General features: G+C 34.6%; 1 non-coding gene across 1 annotated transcript; it reads left to right on the top strand.

Annotated features, from left to right (window-relative positions):
- Positions 1-16357: 16357 nt before the first annotated feature.
- Positions 16358-16462, top strand: LOC128568197 (U6 spliceosomal RNA). The gene has a single exon (XR_008375021.1). It is a non-coding gene; the product is annotated as a U6 spliceosomal RNA (small nuclear RNA).
- The last annotated feature ends 7259 nt before the right edge of the window (positions 16463-23721 follow it).

Below are 23721 nucleotides of genomic sequence, written 5' to 3'. Positions count from 1 at the left end.
GAGGCCACGGCACTCTACCAAGGGCCATAAAGTGAGACTCTGTCTCTACAAAAAAAAAAATAATAATAATACCTCTTATTCTGTATCTTATGTTATTGCCCTGAAACATCACATTATACATGTTCCATACAGTAACCATAATTGCAGGCTATTTGAGAGTAAAGATTGCTATTAACTTCTAACAATAATATGCTCGTATCCTTTAAGAAACGTATATTGTCATATATCCCAGAGCTGACATTTTAGTGACATTGTTTTAGTGTCATTCACCAAAATAAATTCGGTTCAATTTCAAACAGAAGAAAAGCAGTTGTATTCTACAGTTACTTATATTTGCTTAGGAGGATACAAAGAGAAAGTCTTTCTGTTACACCTGGCAGTGTTATTGATAAGTAGAAATTTCTGTTTTGATGCAGGTAATAATGATTGATAGGGAAATCCCAGTAAGAGGGATTTATGGTATTGAAGATGGTATTAAATAAAAAGAAAGTATATGACTTATAAAGGAAGCATGTAAATATATATTTTAAAAATGAAAGAGAATAAAATTAGACCATGAAAGGACATAGCTATAAATATAAGAGCAAAGTTTTTAAATTCAATATTAAATGGAAGACAAAAATCAGGGAGGAAAGTTACAAGGGAAGTCAATCTTAGCAACGGCATGAGAATAATTTATTTTGAGCTACTTTAGCAGATGAGATGATAGAAATTTTACTTTCAGGTAAGTGAATATTAAAACAGAACATGAAGGAGAAAAAAATACACTTTGGGCAAGCTGCCAATTCATTGATTGGCATGAATATTAACTTTATCAGTGCAGATAGAAATTTTTAGTATTAAAAAATATTGTCCCCTTTCTATGCACAGCTAATAGATTTTAATTGAGATGAGTATACAAACCACATTAAATTCCATTTATCATTATATTACCTTGGTTTATATTTAAGTGCATATATATTCTTTATTCCTCCATGTGGAATAATTTCATTCACTCGTTACAATATTTTCATAGCTCAACAGCCTAAAACATAATTGAGTTCATTCAATACAATCATATTCTCAAATAAGGAAACATAAAAGCAAATGGCTTACCATGAAAAAAAGAAGAAAATTTTTATAAAATTAAAATGAAATACTATATGTAAGAATCATATTACAGGTAAAATCAGATATCATAAGATTGATGAATAATTGGTAAAATGCATAAAATTAGAATAATTTGAGTATACTCTTTACTCTCTCATTGTTTATTGAACTAACTCATGTGAAAATATAAAATCTAGATCTCATAGGACTTAATACAAGTAGTCTCGCTGCACTATAATTTTTTCTTTTTTTTTTTTTGCAGTTTTTGGCCAGGGCTGGGTTTGAACCCGCCACCTCTGGTATATGGGGCCTGCACCCTACTTCTTTGAGCCACAGGTACCACCCTAGCTTCACTATAACTTATATGGTGGCTTAAAATAAACTTAGCTATAAATAAAAAACCTCTCTTCAATAATTGGAAACTTCATTTATGTAATTGGGTGCTCAAAGTTTCAATAGGAAAAGAATGGACTAAGAAATAGTTGATGGAAAAATAAGAAACAGAAAATGTGAAAAATGGGTGAGTAATATCAGTGGCCTCTGCTTACAAGGTGACTTAGGGCTTGAATTTACAATGCATAGGCAATCTGTGAAGTTGTCGTTTACACAGAAACACATTTATGCACATTTTTCTACCACTAAGAAATCCATTTTGGTGTTCTAAATATTTACATTTGTCCATTTACTCCATGAGGTGGTGAAAATGTGCCTTTAGTAGTCGCCATCTTTATTGTTTAGTCTTGATGCTTTAGCATAGATATAAATATGCAGTCTGTCTTGCTGTGTCCCAGGAACAACCTAGACCAGTGCAAAGATCTAGTTAATGACAGAGTACATCATCTGAATAATCACAAAAAGACAACACTGGTGTGCTTGAGATGCTTACACCCTCAGGGCCTCATTGACTGTCAGGTAGGAGAAGAAAATAGGTGATTGTTAGAGCATTTTGTATTTGCCTGCAAATTTCTAATAGAAACAGAGGAACCCAAGAAAAAATATACTGATACAGAGTTTTGTCTAAACAATGACAAAACATGTATGTGAAAACAAAAATTTTGTCTTTTGTTCAGTCTTCTTCTCTGAATGCATAAAGCAAAAGACTCCTTTCAGAAATTGTTATAAAATGAGCATTTTTAAAATGGATTGTCATGAACACGTTTGGGGGAGTAGAATTTTGCTAGAAATAGATTTGTACTCTTTCCTATGTCTTCCCTGAAACTTAAGAATTAAAAAAATAATAACCATTTGTTTAACTTATTTCAGGCATATTCTTATCCCAGCCCTGTGCCAATATTTTGTTGTTATTGTTTTGATTTTGATACAGTCCTACTTTTGTCTACCTTTTACAAATGAGAAGACTGAAGTTCAAAGGATTTTGTAATGTACTAAAGATCAGAATTTACTAAGGAGAGAGCTTGGCTTGAAAGTCAAGATTAGTTGTCCCAGATACCATGCTTCAAAATATACCTGCTCCTTCTCAATAAATCACACTTCTTTTGTATGAGTTTTGTACCAGGTGAGAACTTAAAATGTGGCTGAGTTTCTTTTGATAGAGAATTGTTTGAGAAATCTCTCTGAAAAGTACTGTGAAACCTAATGAGCATATGTTAACTGGTAAGAAATATGACAATTATGTGTAGGTCATTTTTAGGAAAAAATATTAGAAAAAGGCTGGTTATAATTAGATAAACATTACTTCTCTGGGGCTTCCCCCAAGATACCATTTCTAAACTGAAGACATCCTGCTAAGAAATGTAGGAACAGGAAAAAGCACGCTTCTGAAATGACCTACTGCCAGCATTTAACACAGTCTTTTAGTTGGATCTGGTCATTCTAGATACCTATAATTTCACACTCTAAGTGTGTATAAAATTTCATAAATCTTTAAAAGTTAAAGATTTCTATATTTCTCAGCATATGCTTATTTCTCAGCATATGCTTATTTCTATGCATAGCAAAAGGTTCCGAACCCAGGATTTTGAGGTTGCAGTAAACTATAATGATGCCCTTGCCCTCTATCCTGGGTGACAAAGTGTGACCCCATTCCAAAAAACAAAACCAAAACAATGAAAAAAAACTAAAACAAGCTAAGAATCATTTATATGTCAAGCTTAGTTTTTTAACTTATTAGAATACACAATCTATTTTCATCCAACACATAGTAGTACTTCAGCGTTCAATCCAGAATTTTCTGTACCCTCATATATTAGGAAACATTTTCAATTCCTGCAAGCTCCCAAATTTTATCCAAAACAAATAAAGTACATAAAAAACTAGTGAGTTGGGTTGGAAGGAGTGGGAATTAGTGAACTAGCAAAATTTCATTCCAATAATCAATGTGTATATATTTTAAAATACATAGAAAGTTAAAATGTTTGCTAACCTTTTAATTTATATAAAGATAAATAAAAAGAGAATGGGCATAAAAATGCCAATATATGCAAAAACTTTTTTCAGTTACATTTGGATTTTTTTCTTACTGAAATTAACATATTTTCCTAAATATCTTTTGTTCGAAACATTGTTAAATGATATGCTTTGTGTAAGGTTAATAATAAGCTAAATCACCTTAATTAAGAATCTATTTGCTATCCTTGAACAAAATCATAGGATGATGTCATAGGCCTGCAAAAAGTTGACTCTTGGATGCTATCTATATTTGGAGCAAAATCAGACAACTGGTAACAACAGATAAAACAGAATTCTGTCCATGAATTTAATGGCAGAAAAACAAAACTGCCTCTGTGTTATCTATGCCAGCTGAGCCCACAATTCTTTACTCCTTCCAAATATTACTCGCAGCAAACTTATCAAGGGAGATTTGTACCAATGTCTGAATCAAGCAAAATGTTGATTCCATTCATTCTCAATCAAAACATTGACTAAGATAATTTTGAAGCATGTATATTATATTCCTTTTGTTATACTTTTAACTGTAGGAATGAATATATGTCTCATCATTTTATTCATTCTATATCATGGTTTCTTTTTAAAAATATTCTTTTATTATTATGCAATATGCCATGTTTTTCCACTTACCAAATACTTGAAAAATATAATACACATGTTGTCTGTACACATAAAAAAAGAAAACAATAACAAGACTTAATTTGTGAAAACAAAGATTATGACTAATTGCTCTCATTGATGCATTAATCTATCTTCTTCCAATAAAGCCATGATTGCCCTGATTTTCTACATTCTGACACTTTCACATGTTTCCCATTGACTTCTGTTTATTTCATCAGAAGAATGTATGATAACGGCAGGATGCATCCTTTAGCTATATTCATAACACATTTACTCTCATCCTTATGCCATTTCTACTACTCTATTTGCTTCAACACCCTTAATGACTTTTATTGTGTCTGTCAGACAATTGTCTGGGCATTAGGGAAATAGTAAAAAACATAACAGTGACAGTTCCCGTTTCCAGTCTTACTGAGAATAAAAGATATATTTTAAAAAGAAAGAAGCACCTAAACACTATGTCACAGGAAAAGTTCAGGCAGTAGAATTGTTATTCAGAGAAAGAAGGCAGGTTGGTTTTAAAGAGTGACAGGAAGGCTACTTTATAGTAGGAAGGAAAGAAGGACTTTTAAGAAAAGATATAAACTAAGATCTGAATATCAAGAACCAGCTGACATGTTTGTAAAGATCAGAGAAGGATATATGGCCCCAGAAGAAGGAATAGCTAGGGTAAAATCCTACCACAAGCAAAGTAATTGGTGAACTCCCAGGATAGAAAGAAACAGCATGGTTGGAACATGGGAATTAAGGGGGGAAAGTTTCTAAATAAGTAAAAAACCTAGCAATGGGTTGGCCAGGTTATGTGTGGTTTTGTAGGGCAGGGTAAAAATGTAAAATTTGTTATAAGTATAATGAAAAGCTATTGGATTATTATAAGTAGGTTGAATAAACAATGAATAGAAAAGATTCCAGAGTCAGTAAGTAATCTAGCTGCAGAGCAGAATCTTCACAAAAATATCTAAATAGACTGGACCTACAAGAAAGAAAAGATGTTTAAGCTTTGTATTTTCACAAAAAAACACTCTTGGAGCACAAATTGAATTTATGCAAGTGAGATGATTATGATTACTTGTAGTAGAATTAAAAACTAGCTTTGGGCTAAGAATCAGAACATGATTATTGGGATTTTTGGCTTGTGTGACCTTGAGTGAATCGCTTTTCTCAATGATTCAGTGTTCTAATTGAAAAAGAGTCACATGAATCACTTTGAAGAATTCTACAAAAGCATTCTTTCGTCAGAAGACAAAATTTTTGTTTTCATGTACATGTTTTCACATACATGTTCCTTTTGCATGATTCTTCAAGTCACTGGGTCATTTTTCCTCTGGGTCATTTTTTTAAGGGGAAAAAAGAAATGATACATGGAACAGTGGGAATCAGGACTGTTTTATTAAGTACTATTATTTTATTAATAATACAGTACTGTATTAGTACTAGACTTGTACTTAATAATACAGAAAGTTCCTGTTCATCTGTTTGCAGCTATTGGTGAAGAAAGAGTTTAGAAAATTATCTAATCCAAAAATTAGTTATCATCATAGAGAGCATTTCTGCAACATTCCAATTTTCCAGAATACCTGAATGCAGATGTCTAGAAAAACTTATTTTCTTAAGAAAAATAAAAGGATAATTTCATCAATTCATTAAACCTTTACTGACAGTAAAATTTATACTGTGCTAATCTGGAAAAAAAAAGATGGGGTGGCATTAATGCTACAATATGATGAGATTCCAAATAAGTTCTTGGATTTAAAATATTCAGAGAAACCTGAATAAAATCAATAACCAAATGATGCGAATGTATTGTAAATACATAAAACTATTCACTTCTCAATTTATGTAATGTTTTGTATCAGAAGTGTTTATTGCTATACGCTAGGATCTATGTAGTCATACTCATTTGTTTAAAGTTTATGAGGAAAACACAAATAACCCCATGAAAAGACAAGATACAATAACTACACAAAGAATGCCAAGAACCTATGTATGTTACAGAAATATATTAGCAAATCATTTTGAAAAGCGTGAGTGATTTCCAGATATAATTTGTCCGTACATACAAACTGGCAAAGCAAAGGAAAGTGATCTGTGTAACTCCTCAACCCCTTTTTCTGTAGGCTACCTCTGTGAATTATCTCCTTTTCCAGTTTGCTTTTGGCATTAAAAGAATGCGAGGAGAAGAAAAGCAAACAGAAAAAGATCAACATCTAGATTACAGCAACAACACCTAGGCTTCCTAAACTGTCACAAGTACATTTCTTAATTTTAGTTTCGGATACCTAGATGTAGCAACGACCACTTGCTGTTTTGGACAAAGAAGTAAAACATGTTGAAGGACTTTGCTAAGTCATAAAAAGAACAATGGACTTATTATCAGATTTTCCAAATATAGTTGACTATGTATATTTGTACATGTCCCTTGGATATCCAACCTTCAGAATCTTCATCTGCAACATGAAGGGATTTAACTTAACTGCATTTCAGCTCTGGTACCTTCCAAAATTGTATGTATCTGCAATGAATCATGTGCTAGATCGTAAAATAAACATTTATTGGATTCAGCCAATCTTTCTGACTTCATCTCCAACCTCTTACTCCCTACTCTTCAGACAAATCGATCTTTTCCTGGAAGGAGAATATGTGTTCTCATAGGAGAGCCTTTAAGCCTTATGTAGATTCTGCCTAGGGTAAACCCCCAATGCTCACACTTTATTATTGTTTAAATCTATAGTCCTTTGTCACCTTGTCAAGGAGGCCTTTCTCAGCCACCTCACTCTACCTAAAGCCCCTTTACCCTTTCATTCTTTTTACCATGTCTAATTCTCTTAACATTTATCATTGTCTGAAGTTGACACCCTCCCCTTTACTCCATTCCTAGTAGAGGAAAGCTCCAGGAAAACTGTCAAGTGTTACCATATTTAATTCTATGCCAAGGAATATTGCACCTGATCGCGTTTGAGTACTCGTTTATTCTCAATGAAAGTGTAATATTTTTAATATACATCCCACTGGCATACCAGACTTAGCACATTCACAAACCATTCAAATTTTGTATTGTTCAGAATTGTCTTTTAACTTTTCTGATTTTCTCAGTTTTCTACATTAGAAAACTTAGTAACATATTTAATTCTTACTCTTACTTCAAGTTTCCAGTGTATTCTACCATTAAGTTTTTTGATAGTTACTCACCTGGCCCACATGCCTGTGTTTCTATATCTCTCACTTTCATAATCTCTCATTTTTTATTTACCCTGGATAATATTAAAGTGTGCCTCAGAAACTAACTTTGTATTCCTCCTTGAAACAAAAAAATCTAGTCTTCACTTGTTAATCTACCTTATTCAACCTAAGCATCTTATTTGCAAGGTCCTGAAATACCTTGTTTACTTATACTTTCAAACTCCCTAAATCCAACTTCAGTTTCAGCCAATTAAAATACTTTTTAAATAGCACAGTATGATAATTTCTCCTTCCTGTGGTTTTTCTTACTCTTTTCTCTATTTGTACTTTTTTTCACATTGACTGCTTTATTTTCTATTATCCAACCTCTACGCACATTTCAAACCCTAGCTCAAGAAATACTTCCCTACATCTAATATTATCCAGGAAATTCTCAATGATCTCTTTCTCTAAATTCCAATCACACTTACGAACGAAATAATTTATACGAAATGTAAATTATATTCTACATGGTCACTTTTTCCACAACAATTTATTCTTCATGGTTGTGATTCTCCCAACCAACTGACACAGTCTTGATAGAAGGTGCTTCATTCTGTGGCACAGGTTAGGCACTTACTGAATGCAGGTATCAACAAACAGAGACCACATTTTTAAATTTCACTTTCCTGAGACCCAGAGAGGTGAAATACATCATCTCTGGTTATAATCTGGGTAGTAGAGGAATCAGAACTTAAAACCAAATTTCTTAACTCCTAGCCCAGATATCTTTTCATTTCAAACTTTCTAATCCAATTTCTTACAAGTCATTTATTTGAAGAACTAAACTGTTTTATAAAAGTAGTCCTAAAGATTGAAGGAAAAACTTAGCAACGTGACATAACACATGCATTACTGAAAAGCAAAATGTTTGCATCATGTAACATTTAAAATAAGTATTTGGGGATAAAAAAAGTCACAGTTCTCAAATATTAGAAAGTATCACAATCAATTGGTACCTGGCATCTCCTTCCCAATGCAGCAAAGACTCTGGTGGCCACAGTAGTGTTCAAAAGATTTTGCAGGTGTTTATGAGGATCAAGGTCTCTGAACCACCCCTTAAGTGGTGGCTGCAATTGAAGCATCTCTACTGTGGTATACAAATTGTGGTTGAGGGGGATATAGAAGCCTCTGAGAATGGTAATTGGATATAGATTTTTGGAAACCTTAATCTGAGTCAGTCCCATAGTTAGGAAGGCTCCCCAGGACTACCAAATGCTCTGAGAATCCTCTCTCTATTGCTGAGAATCTAGGAAAAAAATAAAGATGACTACCTCTCATTGTCAATAAGTTTTTTATGAGAAATGCAAATCAAAACCACTTTGAGATATCATCTAACTCCAGTAAGAGTGGCTTACATAACAAAATCCCAAAACTACAGATGTTGGCATGAATGTGGAGAAAAGGGAACACTTCTGCACTGCTGGTGGGAATGCAAGCTAATACATCCCTTTTGGAAGGAAGTATGGAGAATACTCAGGGATCTAAAAGTAGACCTGCCATTCTATCCTGCAATTCCTCTACTAAGTGTATATCCAAAAGACCAAAAATCACTTTATAACAAAGATATTTGCACCAGATTGTTCATTGCAGCTCAGTTCATAATAGCCAAGTCATGGAAAAAGCCCAAGTGCCCATCATGATATATGTATACCATGGAACATTATGCAGCCTTAAAAAAGATGGAGACTTTACCTGTTTTATGTTTACATGAATGGAGCTGGAACATATCCTTACTTAGTAAAGTATCTCAAGAATGGAGGGAAAAGTATCCAATTTATTCAGTACTATTATGAAACCAATTTTAAATCACACATTTTCATATGAAGAATAGATCACAACTATGGCCCAGGATGAAGGAGGGAGTGGGGAGGATGGGCAGGGAGAGAGGATGTCAGATCCAGGGAAGGTGAATGGTGGGATCACACCTATGGTGCATAATGCAAGGGTAATGTCGGATCTATTAAGTATAGAGTATGAATGTTTTAACATAATAATTAAGTAAACAAGGTGAGGGATATATTAACAACTGCCGTGTAAGCATCCCTAATTGTATATGAAATCGGCACATTGTACCCCATAAATGCATTAATGTATACATGATCTATGTGTTTGATTTAACAAAAATAAATTGTTAATAACCAAGTGGAAAATGATTTTTAAATTTGGAGTAGTGCAAAGTGTGTAAAATATTGATTTTGCTGAATTAGAATTTAAAGAGACTCCTTGTTATTATCAGATTTTTTCCTCTAAAGAAAAGAATGTAAGGGAAGGTTTTATTAATAATTGACAACATGGCAAATGACAAAGAGAGCACTAGCTATGGACATTGTTGACTGATATGCTCAAGATATGTCTTATACATGATGTAACCAAGTACAAACACTTCTGAGAAACAAACTCTCATTATCTATGACAGGCAGAATAATGTTCTTGCCCCCATGGCTGTTCACATCTGTACCCTACACTTCAAATACATTCTCATACGTGTTAAGAGGAACTTGCAGATGTGGTTAAAGTTAGGACTTTGAAAGGAGATTGTCCTGGATCTTCTGGATAAGCCCATTCTAATCAGATGAGTTCTTAAAAGTAAAAAAGAGTAGGGAGAAGGTGCATCAGAGAGATTCAAATTGAGAAGTACTTGGTAGTCAGGGGTTTTGTTATTGGAGGAAGGGGACCAAGAGAGTATGTGGGTGGTTTAAAAAACAGCAAAAAAATAAATAAATAAAAAATAAATAAAAACAGCAAACGACTCTCAGTCTACAGCCAGCTAGAAAGCAAGTACCTGAGTGGTGCCCGTAGCTCAGTGGGTAGGGTGCCAACCACATACACAGAGGCCGGCGGGTTTGAACCCAGCCCAGACCAGCTAAAATGACAGCTGCACCAAAAAAAGAAGAAAAAAGAAAGAAATGTAACACTGACTGAATAAATAAATAAAAGCTCACCAAGGGAGCAGATAGATTTTTCCATAGAGCCAGACTTGGTGCTTACAGAACTGTAAGATAATAATTTTGCATCATTTGAGACCCCCGAGTTCATATTTACTTGTTATATTAGTGATAGAAAACTAATACAGTAATATCTAATAAGCATGTAACCAACAAAGAGTATTTAATTTAACAGGAAGGAGAGATGCCTTAACTGAACAAAAAACTACAAAAGTGTTTTCAAGCACCATCTCCAACCTGCACAATAACCAAGTCAACAAATGGAAGCTCAATGTTTACCACTGGGGACAAGAGATTGATTAACTGTGATTCAACACCTTTAACTGGAAAAAAAATAATAATTAAATTCAAGACTGAGTCAGTATTTAAATGATTATACCCTTGACAATTCTAGGCAAATATGGAAGAAAAAGAAAAATATCAGAAGTAACATTGTTCTGAGCACACTGGAAAAGCCGTTCTAAATCAGAGAGTAGGAGCATTTGGTTCAGTATTCTTGGTCTTTCAGGGACACTGGGGTTTGTTAGTTCAAGCATCACCTTACGTGCTATATTCTCTTGTTCATTGTCTTTTCGAAAAGCCTCTTTGAAGAAGCTACCCATCTATGTTACATATTACAGTTAATTCCTTTAATTTTGTCATTAAGCAACCACCTTCTAAACCTCAAATGCTAGATATTGATGTTAGAAAAATGATTTAAACATAGATTTTCTTTACCTTCCAAATGCTCATGGCCTAGCATCTTCAAATTAGAATGGAGTCTAACATAGTTCAAAGCAATATAACAAATATAACCAATGCTATCCAAATCTCAGTGTTTTAAAACATTTAAAAGATAATGTTACATTTCTTATAATGTTGGCTGAGTCAGAGCTTTGCCCCTTATAGGAATTTGTACTTTCATGACCACTACAGTGACAGAGAACACAGGCAAATAAATGTCTTTTCTCACATTCTTTTGACTAAAACAAATCCCATGATTGTACCAAAACCTGAAGAAGGTGAAAATGTGTATGTAATCTCTCATCTGTCAGCAGGAAGAGAGACAGAGGCGTCGATGTGTATGGCTAATGCCCCGCACGTGTACTTACCTCTCCATAATAAATAAATTCCTTAATAGAAGTAACAAACTGGAAAGCAAGGGAAGGTATCTTCAGGTGGATTTATTATGCATGACTCATATTCAGGGGTCATAAATTACTGAGAGGTCTACATCATTTTAGATATTGTTATGACTTCCATTCCAATAATAAATATAAATACATCTGGTGCATTTTTCATAAACAGCAGATATTTAATGGAAATGTTTTTTTATGAATAAGTTATATTTTTCTTGAACACCAAGATTTATATTGTCTTTGAAAAGTTGCATAAAATCAGTAATGATGTACCCTTTTTATAGAGGTATACTAGAATTTTTTTCAATCTTTCAAATTACCATATATTTTTAAGCAAATAATTAAAGATTGTTAAAGTAATTTATCTGCACTGTATCTTTCTTTGAAGTAATTGTAGATCCATATCTAAACCAATAATAGATTTTTTTTTTACAAACTCATAAATTTTAATGATCTACAATTAGGTAAGATGATTGTGGCACTTAGAACTTTTAAACCCTATCTCACTCTTTTGCCCCAGGTAGAGTGCTGTGGTGTCATTGGAGCTCATAGTAACCTCAAACTCTTGAGTTTGAGCAACCCTCTTGCCTCAGCCTCCCGAGTAACTAGGACTACAAGGGCCCATCACAACACCCAGCCAGTTTTTTTCTATTTTTAGTAGAGACAGGGTCTCTCTCATTCTTGCTCTGGCTGATCTCAAACTCCCAATCTTGAGCCATCCACTTTCTTTGGATTGCCAGAATGCTAGGATTACAGGCATGAGTCACCATGCCTGGCCTGAAAAACTATGTTAAAAATTATGTAAAGTAAGGTTTGTGGGTAATTTAGCTAATTTTGAGTTTAATTTTGATGATAAATACTCTTGCCTTACATTATAAATTTAGTAGCTGATCTGTGTGAAATCCCTTTACCATCCAATACGTACCCTCTTCCCTTTACACACACACCTGTGTGTCTAGACAGGATGCCACGTACCCGACTAGTGTCACTTCCATCATTTTGTGTATATGCTTCCTCACATCTGGATACTTTACTTCTGCTTATTTACTTTTTATTTATTTAAACACCATTAAGATCATTGGTGATTATTGAAATCTTCGCTGTTTCATCTCGTCTTTAAATTTTTCTATTATCTTCTGCCTTGCAAATATACTCACATAATTAAATATGGCTCTGTACAATCTACTGTTGCTTTTTTGTATCTGCGTTGCCTTCTCATCTTGGTCATATGCTTCGTGAGTATTGACACATTCTCTTGTACACAACCTAATAGGTGATTATTAATAGATTAAGTAAAACTTGTAAACTAATATAAGTAGCTTTAACTTTCTATTTTTCTTCCCTTCTACGCTGCTTATCTACCCATATTCCTATAAGCAAGTCCAGACATACACCCATCACTTCCCACTTACCTATTAATTAATAAAAAATAGAAATAAAGGGCAGCGCCTGTGGCTCAAGGAGTAGGGCGCCAGTCCCATATGCCGGAGGTGGCGGGTTCAAACCCAGCCCCGGCCAAAAAAAAAAAAAAATAGAAATAAAATCTGGAACTGTGTTACTAGATGAGAAAAAAAAAATAAAAAGAAAACACAATATGATTGAGGCTGAGGAACTGACATGTGTTCTAAAAACTCAGATGCACGCCTCCATTTAGAGCTGACTCAACACATTTCCCTCCATCTCCTTCTGCAATCCATATGTTTTCAGGGTAAATTTCCCCACACATTTCCTTCTTACTAAGGTCAGATACACTGTTCCTCCCTCCCTAGCCTTTTACAGCCTATCGTTTCTCAAGACCAGGCATACATATTTTACTTTACAGAGTTTTATTTATGTAATAATAAACCAATAGGAGTAGAATATGGTTTATAAAAGCAAAGAAGCTATAAAATCTTTGGGAGTCTTTTAAAGTTATTCACAATTATCACTTAATTCTTTCCCAAACTACTTTTCCTATTAAGTGATATCATACACTCAATAATTTTCACTTTTTCTACAATGGAGTTTCACTTATTAAAATACAAATAAAAACATGTCCGAATTCTTCCCATGTGTTTCTGTATTTCTAAAGTAGAGATTCTTCCTTACTTCAGTGAAGAACTTACTGTTTCAATAGTTCTGAAGCAACTTCAAAGCCACTTGAGCTACCTAAAACAAAAAAGGTCCTTGGGTTCTGTATCCAGAGATTCTTATTCAATAGGTCTGAGATGGAGCCCAGACAGCTACACTTCTAACAAGCTCCCATGATAACTACAATGCACAGAAAGCTGTGAGATCTGGGAAACACTTCATTTTACTTCTAATAGGGAACAATGGCTGTCACCTGCTTGAGCCCTGACAGAGTCCATTTAAGTTGTCGGTTCAGGGAGGCTGCATACAGGGCGGCGCCTGTGGCTCAGTGAGTAGGGCGCCGGCCCCATATGCCGAGGGTGGCGGGTTGAAACTCAGCCCTGGCCAAACTGCAACAACAACAACAACAACGACAAAAAATAGCCGGGCGTTGTGGCGGGCCCCTATAGTCCCAGCTGCTCGGGAGGCTGAGGCAAGAGAATCGCGTAAGCCCAAGAGTTAGAGGTTGCTGTGAGCCGTGTGACGCCACGGCACTCTACCCGAGGGCGGTACACTGAGACTCTGTCTCTACCAAAAAAAAAAACTTATGTACAAATTTGTGTGCTTAAAATGTGTATTTAAGGTAATCCTTGCATCTCAACTAAACTGATATTAGCCAAAAAGCAAAATTCTTACAGATAATTTAGCAAAATTGTGGGTACTAGTGCTGGGATTACACTAAGCTTTCCCTTTTTCAAACAAAACAAAGTTAGGTAAAGGTCATCAAAATATAGTTTATTTGAGATGATTTTTACTCTAGACTATATAAAAATAAAACTTGGTAGATTTAATTTGTACTTGGACATTACAAATTTAAATCAAATATTCTGATATTTCAAATGTACCTAACCTCTATAAAGCAATACACACACACACACACACACACACACACACTCTTACTTTGTAATGGGAAAAATGTTAATTGCTAATAGCTTTCAAGAAGTTACTCAATTCCTGATGTGGTAAGCAATCCTTTTGTGGTAAAATATACAATGAAAGTTAATATTTTATCAGATATCATACAATCCATCCAATATCCATTCAATCATTATTCACACTTTTTAAAAATGAAGAAGTAAATAAGTAGTGTTTACATCAGTTCAGGTTAAAAGTATATTTAGTCCCACTTCCTCCTATTCTTAGATTATAACTGGGTTATAGCTTTCATGTGAAAGGGGAAGAGTAGGGGGAGAGGGAGGGGAGGGAGGGGGGAGGGTGATTGCTGGGATTATACCTGCGGTGCATCTTACAAGGGTACATGTGAAACTTAGTAAATGTAGACTATAAATGTCTTAACACAATAACTAAGAAAATGCCAGGAAGGCTATGTTAACCAGTGTGATGAAAATGTGTCAAACGGTCTATAAAACCAGTGTATGGTGCCCCATGATCGCATTAGTGTACACAGCTATGATTTAACAATAAAAAAACAATCCCCCCAAAAAAGTATATTTAGTAAGTTATTAATGTCTATACTGTTTCTTCTAAACAATTTAAACAGGTATTTGAACTGAATAATTCATGACTTTTTCAAGTTCACTATTCACTATTCATGAACATATACTGAGTTCTAAGCCATTATGCCGAACTGTAAAAAAAAAAAAAACAATGAAATAATTATAGTAAAATTCAGTTACCAAAGAGATTGTTATCCAAATAATCTACTTCACAGAAAGTCATTGCAATAATATAGCTGAAAGGGTACATCAATTTCTAACTTGTAATTAAGATTTGCCTTATTAATGCCTAAGCATAAATATATACAGAAAAAGAAATGCTTAAGTTCACTACCACTGATAAAAAATTAATAATATTGTAAAAAAAATTTATAAAATTAACCTGAATAAGAATGCTCAGAATCTATTTTTTACTCTTGTATTTACAGTGCTTAAAGATTATTCGATTATGGGTGGATGGTAAACTTAGTCTGCTTTCTTCCTAAAAGATGTTTTAAACAACAGATTTGCAGTATCATTTTTGTTTTAGTTTTCAAGGTGGAATTTACTTTCACTATTTTTTACTATTGTTATTACCACAAATGTCTCGATCTGTTAAAATAGAAAGTAGCAAGGTCATGAAGGAATATGTTACAAAATTTTCAATAATAACCATGGAGCTATGAAGCAATTTGCTTCAGACCAGGGAAATATTGTATGTGTTCTCCCCGCCCCCACTTATCTTAAATAGGCATCTTTCTGTCAATTCTGGTTTGTGTGGAATTCATACTGGCTTTGTGTATTTCAGGCATTATTAAATTACTGCATCTCACACTTATACTCTGATTTAGAATCTATACCATTTTCTGCAAAATACAATCGGCAGCTATTATTCATCAACTGTACTTGACAACACTTGTGAATTGAAATCTATGGCCAGATTTATGCTACCCTATTAGATCATTAAGAGACAATTGCCATATCAAAAAGAATCTACAATTGAGTCAAAATGCAAAACTACTAATAATGACTAACATTTATAATATTTAGTACAATGAATATTAATAAATGCCTGCTATTTACTAGGCACTATGCTAAAGAATTCATGTGGATTACTTGGATTTTGTTAATATCTTTTATCATTCCTATGTCTTTTTCTATATATTCAACATTAACAAGATGACAAAAAAAATCACCTTGCTGTGTTTACTAGGTAGCCTTCCCTATCCATGCTACCTGGGAGACTGTAGAGTATAAGTATTCAATGTTGGACAGAACACAGATTGACCTTAGAAGTTTTGATTCTGCTGTAATAGGGCCAATATGCAAAACAAATATTGCATATGGAAGAGGTTGGAAGAAATTGGGGTTTAAGACAAAAACTCCCTCAAAAGATATCAACTTTAGTGCTTGCGTCGGCAGTGCATATACTAAAATTGGAACGATACAGAGAAGATTAGCATGGTCCCTGCACAAGGATGACACGCAAATTCGTGAAGCGTTCTATATTTTTAAAAAAAGAGATTATCTTTTGAGAGAAGGAAAGATAGAACTAGCTCTATACTTCGGTGATGAGCTTACAGCAGAGTGGAAAGGCAAGGAGAGAACACAGTGAAAATGAACAGAGTTGGCTATGAATATGACTTTATGTTTATGGCTCAATTACTTAACTAACATGAGCTAACATAGCCAAGAGTAATGCAATTTTAATGCATTTCATCCTAGATGTATTGTCTAGCTGTAGGAAAAGACTACAGCTCTAATTATCTTGCAGTAAGAAATTGTAATTATCTCTTTAATATATATCTTATCATTTTCCCTTCAGTTAAAATCATAACAAAAATTTTAAAAAGTCAGTTTTGATAGCCACAGTTACATATAGAATAGCTTACATATTATATTAACTAAACTTTTGAATATAATCTCTGAGTATTTTGAAGGGTTAAAGCAACAAAATGACTTAAGATTGTAGGAAAATATGTGCTATCAGGATAATAATGTTTCTAGATTTGAATGAAATGTTTCTAAACCAACAACATTTTTTGTTTGTTTGGGGCACATTTGAATGTTATTGACAGAGTTGATCTAATTAGTGAGTTACTAAAGTACAGCCTAAGTAAATACAATATCATTGTTGAAATTAAGTAGTTCTTATTTAAAGATAATTATTGTTTCAAGCCCCAAATAATTGAGTGTGGTAGAAATTGACTATCATGACAAGGAACATTTGAATGTTACTGAAGAATGGCTGCAATTTATTTTTGTAGTAATACTGAAAACAATAAGCTACAAGTAAATGTAACTCTCATTTCTGACCCCCCCAAAAAAAAATTGCAAAGAGAAACACAGAAATAATTTTTCTAATCTAGAATCTGTGTTCAAGTGTCTATGTTCAAGTGAAATAAATTGAAAAGCTAAAACTCATTGCATAGATGTAATTGATGAAATTAATTTTAATATAACTATACAACAAAGGAAAATAGAATTGCCAATTTGCTCTGTAAGAAGCTCTCTCATGCCTTATATTTGTATGTGTCATACAATCCATCAAATCTAAAAACATCTTTGTCTTATGGAGATAATGTATGCTTTTTATTAAAAAGATATAGAGGCAAAGTATTTTATGGTTTTGTTTTTATCAGTGACACTAGGCATGTACAATTTATAAGTACAGAGCGTATAGACTGAGAAGTTCACAATCGGTAATATCCTGGGAGAAAAAGAATCTCAACAAGCAATCACAGATAGCATCTTCCTATTGTTTTCAAATATCCTGTTCCTGGGTAACAAGTTATTTATTTGAAATTTATAGTGATATGTCTAACTCAGAGTTCCATCCCAACACAAATGTAGAACTCAGTCATTTTCTTAAAATATAGTGTATTCTTGCTGTTATGTAGAAATGAAAAAAAAATATGTGATTGCATGTTAGCAGATAATTTCTCTGCTATATTTTTGGAGACCCCTGAAGGCATAACTTGCAGAGAGTTTTGATTTAAAGTATCAGCGAATACCACAGTCAATAAGGTTTCATTGCTCATATTTCAGTACCATTTTACTGTGCGTATTATTAGTGACCTGAGAACCACAATCAATTTATAAGGTACAAACTTTGAATGCAATTTGAGTACAATGTAAGTAAAGATCTTTCCATTTTTAGAATGTGTTTTCTAACTTCAGGGGAATAAAACATTTTATGTACTGCTTTTGAAACTTTTTCACATAGGTCAATTTGTTTATTTCTTAAATCTTACAGTTATCTTTTGAATGTTATAAAAAAAAAATAGCCAGGCCGTGTGGCTATTCAGAAATTAACATAACCACAGAGCAGTTGTACTTTTTATTGAAAAGTTCATTAAGGCAAATGTACCACTTAAAAATATTATTAAACAACATATAATACCATTTATCACTTATTATACCTATAGATATAAAAATCATTCCATGAATGGATAATGGGATGGATACATGTGTGAAGATCATGAGTAGAACTGTAAAAAATAGAGTCATCAATTATCACTCACTTTTCTTTTTTTTTTTATGTTTATTTGTTGCTTCTTTTTATTTTTTTATTTTTTTTTTTTTATTGTTGGGGATTCATTGAGGGTACAATAAGCCAGTTACACTGATTGCAATTGTTAGGTAAAGTCCCTCTTGCAATCGTGTCTTTCCCCCATAATGAAACTAACATCTTACAACCACCTAATCTTCGGTAAACCAAACAAGAACATACCTTGGGGGAAAGACTCCCTATTCAATAAATGATGTTCAGAGAACTGGATGTCTACATGTAAAAGACTGAAACTGGACCCACACCTTTCCCCACTCACAAAAATTGATTCAAGATGGATAAAGGACTTAAATTTAAGGCATGAAACAATAAAAATCCTCCAAGAAAGCATAGGAAAAACACTGGAAGACATTGACCTGGGGAGACTTCAAGAAGAAGACTGCCATGGCAATTGCAACAACAACAAAAATAAACAAATGGGACTTCATTAAACTGAAAAGCTTCTGTACAGCTAAGGAGACAATAACCAAAGCAAAGAGACAACCTACACAATGGGAAAGGATATTTGCATATTTTCAATCAGACAAAAGCTTGATAACTAGGATCTATAGAAAACTCAAATTAATCCACATGAAAAAAGCCAACAATCCCATATATCAATGGGCAAGAGACATGAATAGAACTTTCACTAAAGATGACAGACGAATGGCTAACAAACACATGAAAAAATGTTCATCATCTCTATATATTAGAGAAATGCAAATCAAAACAACCCTGAGATATCTAACCCCAGTGAGAATGGCCCACATCACAAAATCTCAAAACTGCAGATGTTGGCGTGGATGTGGAGAGAAGGGAACACTTTTACACTGCTGGTGGGACTGCAAACTAGTACAACCTTTCTGGAAGGAAGTATGGAGAAACCTCAAAGCACTCAAGCTAGACCTCCTGTTTGATCCTGCAATCCCATTACTGGACATCTACCCAGAAGGAAAAAAAATCCTTTTAGCATAAGGACACTTGTACTACACTGTTTCTTGCAGCTCAATTTACAATCGCCAAAATGTGGAAACAGCCTAAATGCCCACCAACCCAGGAATGGATTAACAAGCTGTGGTATATGTACACCATGGAATACTATTCAGCCATTAAAAAAAATGGAGACTTTACATCCTTCGTATTAATCTGGATGGAAGTGGAAGACATTATTCTTAGTAAAGCATCACAAGAATGGAGAAGCATGAATCCTAGGTACTCAATTTTGATATGAGGACAATTAATGACAATTAAGGTTATGGGGGGGGGAAGCAGAATTAGTGTGTGCCACTCACTTTTCTTGAAAAAAAAAAAAAAAAAAAGCAAGATCTAAGATCTGAAGGCAAGTATGTAAGGCATACTCCAAAAATTACAAGTACTTCAGTTTACCTAAAAAAAAAAAAATAGACTAGAGAGGGATGAAGAATGTTTGAGGAAGGGGGAAAAAAATAAATGCAGGCTGGGTACCCATAGTACAGTGATTATGGTGCTGGCCACATGCATGAAGGGTGGCGGGTTCAAACCCCGCTGAGGCCATCTAAACAATAATGACAACTGCAACAACAACAAAAAAAAATAGCCAGGCCTTGTGGCAGGTGCCTGTACTCCCAGCTACTTGGTAGGTTGAGATAAGAGAATTGCTTAAACCCAAGAGTTGGAGGTTGCTGTGAGCTGTGATGCCACTGCACTCTACTGAGGGTGACATAGTGAGACTCTATCTCAAAAAAATTAGTAAAGCATCACAAGAATGGAGAAATAAGAATCCTGTGTAACTCAATTCTGACATGAGGACAATTAAGGTCCTAGTACACAGTGGGGAGTTGGGGGGAGCTTAGAAAAGGAAGGAGGGTGTCAAGGAGTGTGTCAAACCTTTTGGGGGCAAGGCACAAAGATAAGAGGCTCCTTATCTAACAAAAGCCATCAATGTAACCTGGTTCTGTATACCCTCAATGAATCCCAACAATACAATAAAAATTATGATAAAAAATAAAAATGAACATAAATAAATAAATATTAAAAAAAAGAAAAAAGAAATGCAAGTAAGATTTGGTAAAACTTTCAGTCACTGAGTCCACATAATTTTAAATAGGGAATGATCCTTTATAACAAATATTTTCCTTTACTCTTTGAATACTTTCATTTCTAAAAGTTAAAATTATGATTCCCTGTGTGATGAGACACTAAGGGGAAAGTCACAGGGTAATGATCCAGTAGTTACAAAAAAGAAGCAAATGACAGAAACACCTAACTGATTTTGCTGTCTAAAATGTTGGCTGCTGCGGGATAATGTTGACATTATACTTGAAGTGCTCTTTCTGAAATGAAGTTCTTTTTTTTTTTTTTTTTTTGTAGAGACAGAGTCTCACTTTACTGCCCTCGGTAGAGTGCTGTGGCGTCACAGCTCACAGCAACCTCCAGCTCTTGGGCTTATGTGATTCTCTTGCCTTAGCCTCCCGAGCAGCTGGGACTACAGGCTCTGAAATGAAGTTCTAACCATTGCATTCCCTCTAATTTTTCATGTAACTTCCCTTTGCATGATTGATAAACCCCATCCTTCTTTGGAAAATAGGGAAAACCTTCAAGATGGGGCCTCATGTTTTAATTTCAGATTAATATGAAAGTACATGATGATTAAGTTATATTATTCACATTTGTTAGGTAAAGTCCAAATTATAGTTGAGCCCTTCACCTAGGAGGTGTGCTATACGCCTCCACGTTGTACCCAGTAAGTGAGAGCTTACCAAACCCTCGCCCTTTCTTCTCTCCTCGTCCCTCTCCAATTCTTGAATTTAATTGTTTTTTTCTTTCCTGTGGGCATGTAGTTGTCCACCTACTAGTTTCATATCAGTGTTGAGTACAGTGGATGTTTCCCTTTTCCATTCTTGTGATATTTTACTTAGGAGAATGTTCTCCAAATCCATCTAGTAAATACAAAAGACGTAGCATCTCTGTTTTTCTTTATGGATGAACAGTATACTCTCATGGCCTCATTTTGAAGCTTTTGTCCTCTGGACACAACGGCATGGTACGGTGCTTATTGATCATCCTTCAAACCTTCACTCATCTACAGCAGCACTCTGAATTCCCCTGCCCAAACACTCTCTTGGCTTTACCCAGTAAAAACTCTTATGCCCTTACATAGGTTGCTTAATTTTTCATCCCACTTTTTTCTTATCTGTGAAATGAGAATAATAATTAAAACCTTTTGTAGGGATGTTTTAGGGGCTTAAAATTTCATGACAATTCATTAGGGCAGTGTCTGGAACATTCCCTCAAAAATATTTATCAATTGACTATTATGTGCAATATGCAATTTTAGGTGCTAGAGTGAATAAACTATACTGCTTTCATGGTTTCTAATATTTGCTAAATAAATATTAGTTTATATTATTAACAATGATTCTTTGAGACTCAGTTTAGACATCCTTTCCCCCGATGTGTTAATGTGACCCTCTACTATGATTTATTTGAATGTTTGTGTCACCTCCAAAATTTATGTTGAAACTTAATTCCTGGTGCAACAGTATTAAAAAGTGGGATTTTAAGAAGCTACTCTTTCCTGGATGGGATTGGTATCTTACAAAAGCACATTCTTCTTAGTATAGTATCACAAGAATGAGAAAAGCAAATATCCAACATATTCAATACTAATGTGAAGCCAGCTGATGATCTAATACATAGCCACATTGGAGGAAAACTCAATTCAATTCAAGTTGAAGGAGCAGAACATGGGAGGGGAGAGAGGGGATAGGAGAGGGGAAGGATTGGTGTGTTCCCACTTACTGGGCACAACGCATGGGTATATGACATACTTTTAGGGTGTGGGACACAACTACAAGATGGACTGTACCTAACAAATTCAAATATTGTGACCTGGTTATTTGTACCCTCACATTAACCTGAAATAAATAAACAATGAAAAAGGGGGGATAGGGTGGCGCTTGTGGCTCAAAAAGAAGTAGGGCGTTGGCCCCATATGCCAGAGGTGGCAGGTTCAAACCAAGCCCCGGCCATAAACTGCAAAAAAAAAAAAAAAAAAGGGTGGGGTGGGGATAAACTAAAGGGAACTAGGTAGGACCTTACATCCACCAGCTCATCTGATGTGTGAAGACATGAACACCAAGGCAGTAAGGCACCAGCTTGGAAGCAGAGAGCAGCCCTCCTCAGACCCTGATGCTAGCACCTTGATCTTGGACTTCCAAGCATCTGGAACTATGTTGTTTATAAACTACAAAAAAATTACACAGTTTGTGAAATTTGTTATAGCAGCAGAAATAAACTGAGATATTCTCCCACGTTCTCTCTTTACATCTTCTGATTTATGACCTCCACAGTTGCCCTATGATTGTCAATGGGAGAGACTAAGGTTTGTTCACCTTTCTTTTGCCAGCTCTTAACATATGTTTGTCACACAAAGCACTTGGGGAACGATGGCATATGGCATTGTTATATCTGGTGGAAGAAGTGACAAGGAAGTGGCTAAGTGTGGAGACCAGAAACCAAATTGCAGGTAGGAACTATTCACTGGTGGGACCAACACAGTAAGAAGCTCTTAGTGACCCATAACTGGCCTGGGGCTTGTTACTGCTCTACCATAGCATGGGTAGAGCTTTCATTAAGGATTCTAGGAAGATACTGCACATTGGTACAGTAAGGAAATTACAATTAGAACCTAACCTATTATATATATAATAGGTTATATATATATAACAATTATATAACAGGTTATTTATATATATTATATATATATATAAAACATGTTAATTGCAACATGTTAATTACCTCAAATGCAGGAAATTAGCAACTGATCCTGCCAGGAGAAAGAGGGGACAGACTAGTGGGCATATGAAAGACAATGTATGCTCAGACTTCAGGGTCTTTCTCCCCTCATCGAGAATGACCCATCTCTCCCTCTCGGACATACTTTTTCTTTGCAATAAATGTTGTTGTGGCTGCTCCGTATCTGGGAATCACTCTGCCATTGGCTCCACTTGGTACCAGTGCTCACTCTTGACACTGGGAAGAGGGGGACAGGAGAATATCCAGACAAACCTAACGTCATTTCGATATTAAGTGAACACAATCAACCCAAATCAAACCACCTGCATTTTAAACTTCCTTTGTTGATACTGCAGCCCAGCCATTTCTCTTAAATTACACTGGACAAATCCCTTTAATGTCTCCCATTATAGGATCGACATGAAGGAAATTTGTTTCATTTTCAA

This window comes from Nycticebus coucang, chromosome 16, assembly GCF_027406575.1.
Source record: "Nycticebus coucang isolate mNycCou1 chromosome 16, mNycCou1.pri, whole genome shotgun sequence".
In the NCBI taxonomy this organism is placed as follows: domain Eukaryota; kingdom Metazoa; phylum Chordata; class Mammalia; order Primates; family Lorisidae; genus Nycticebus; species Nycticebus coucang.
The sequence above is the reverse complement of the archived record's forward strand: the minus strand, read 5'-3'. Positions and strand labels throughout refer to the sequence as shown.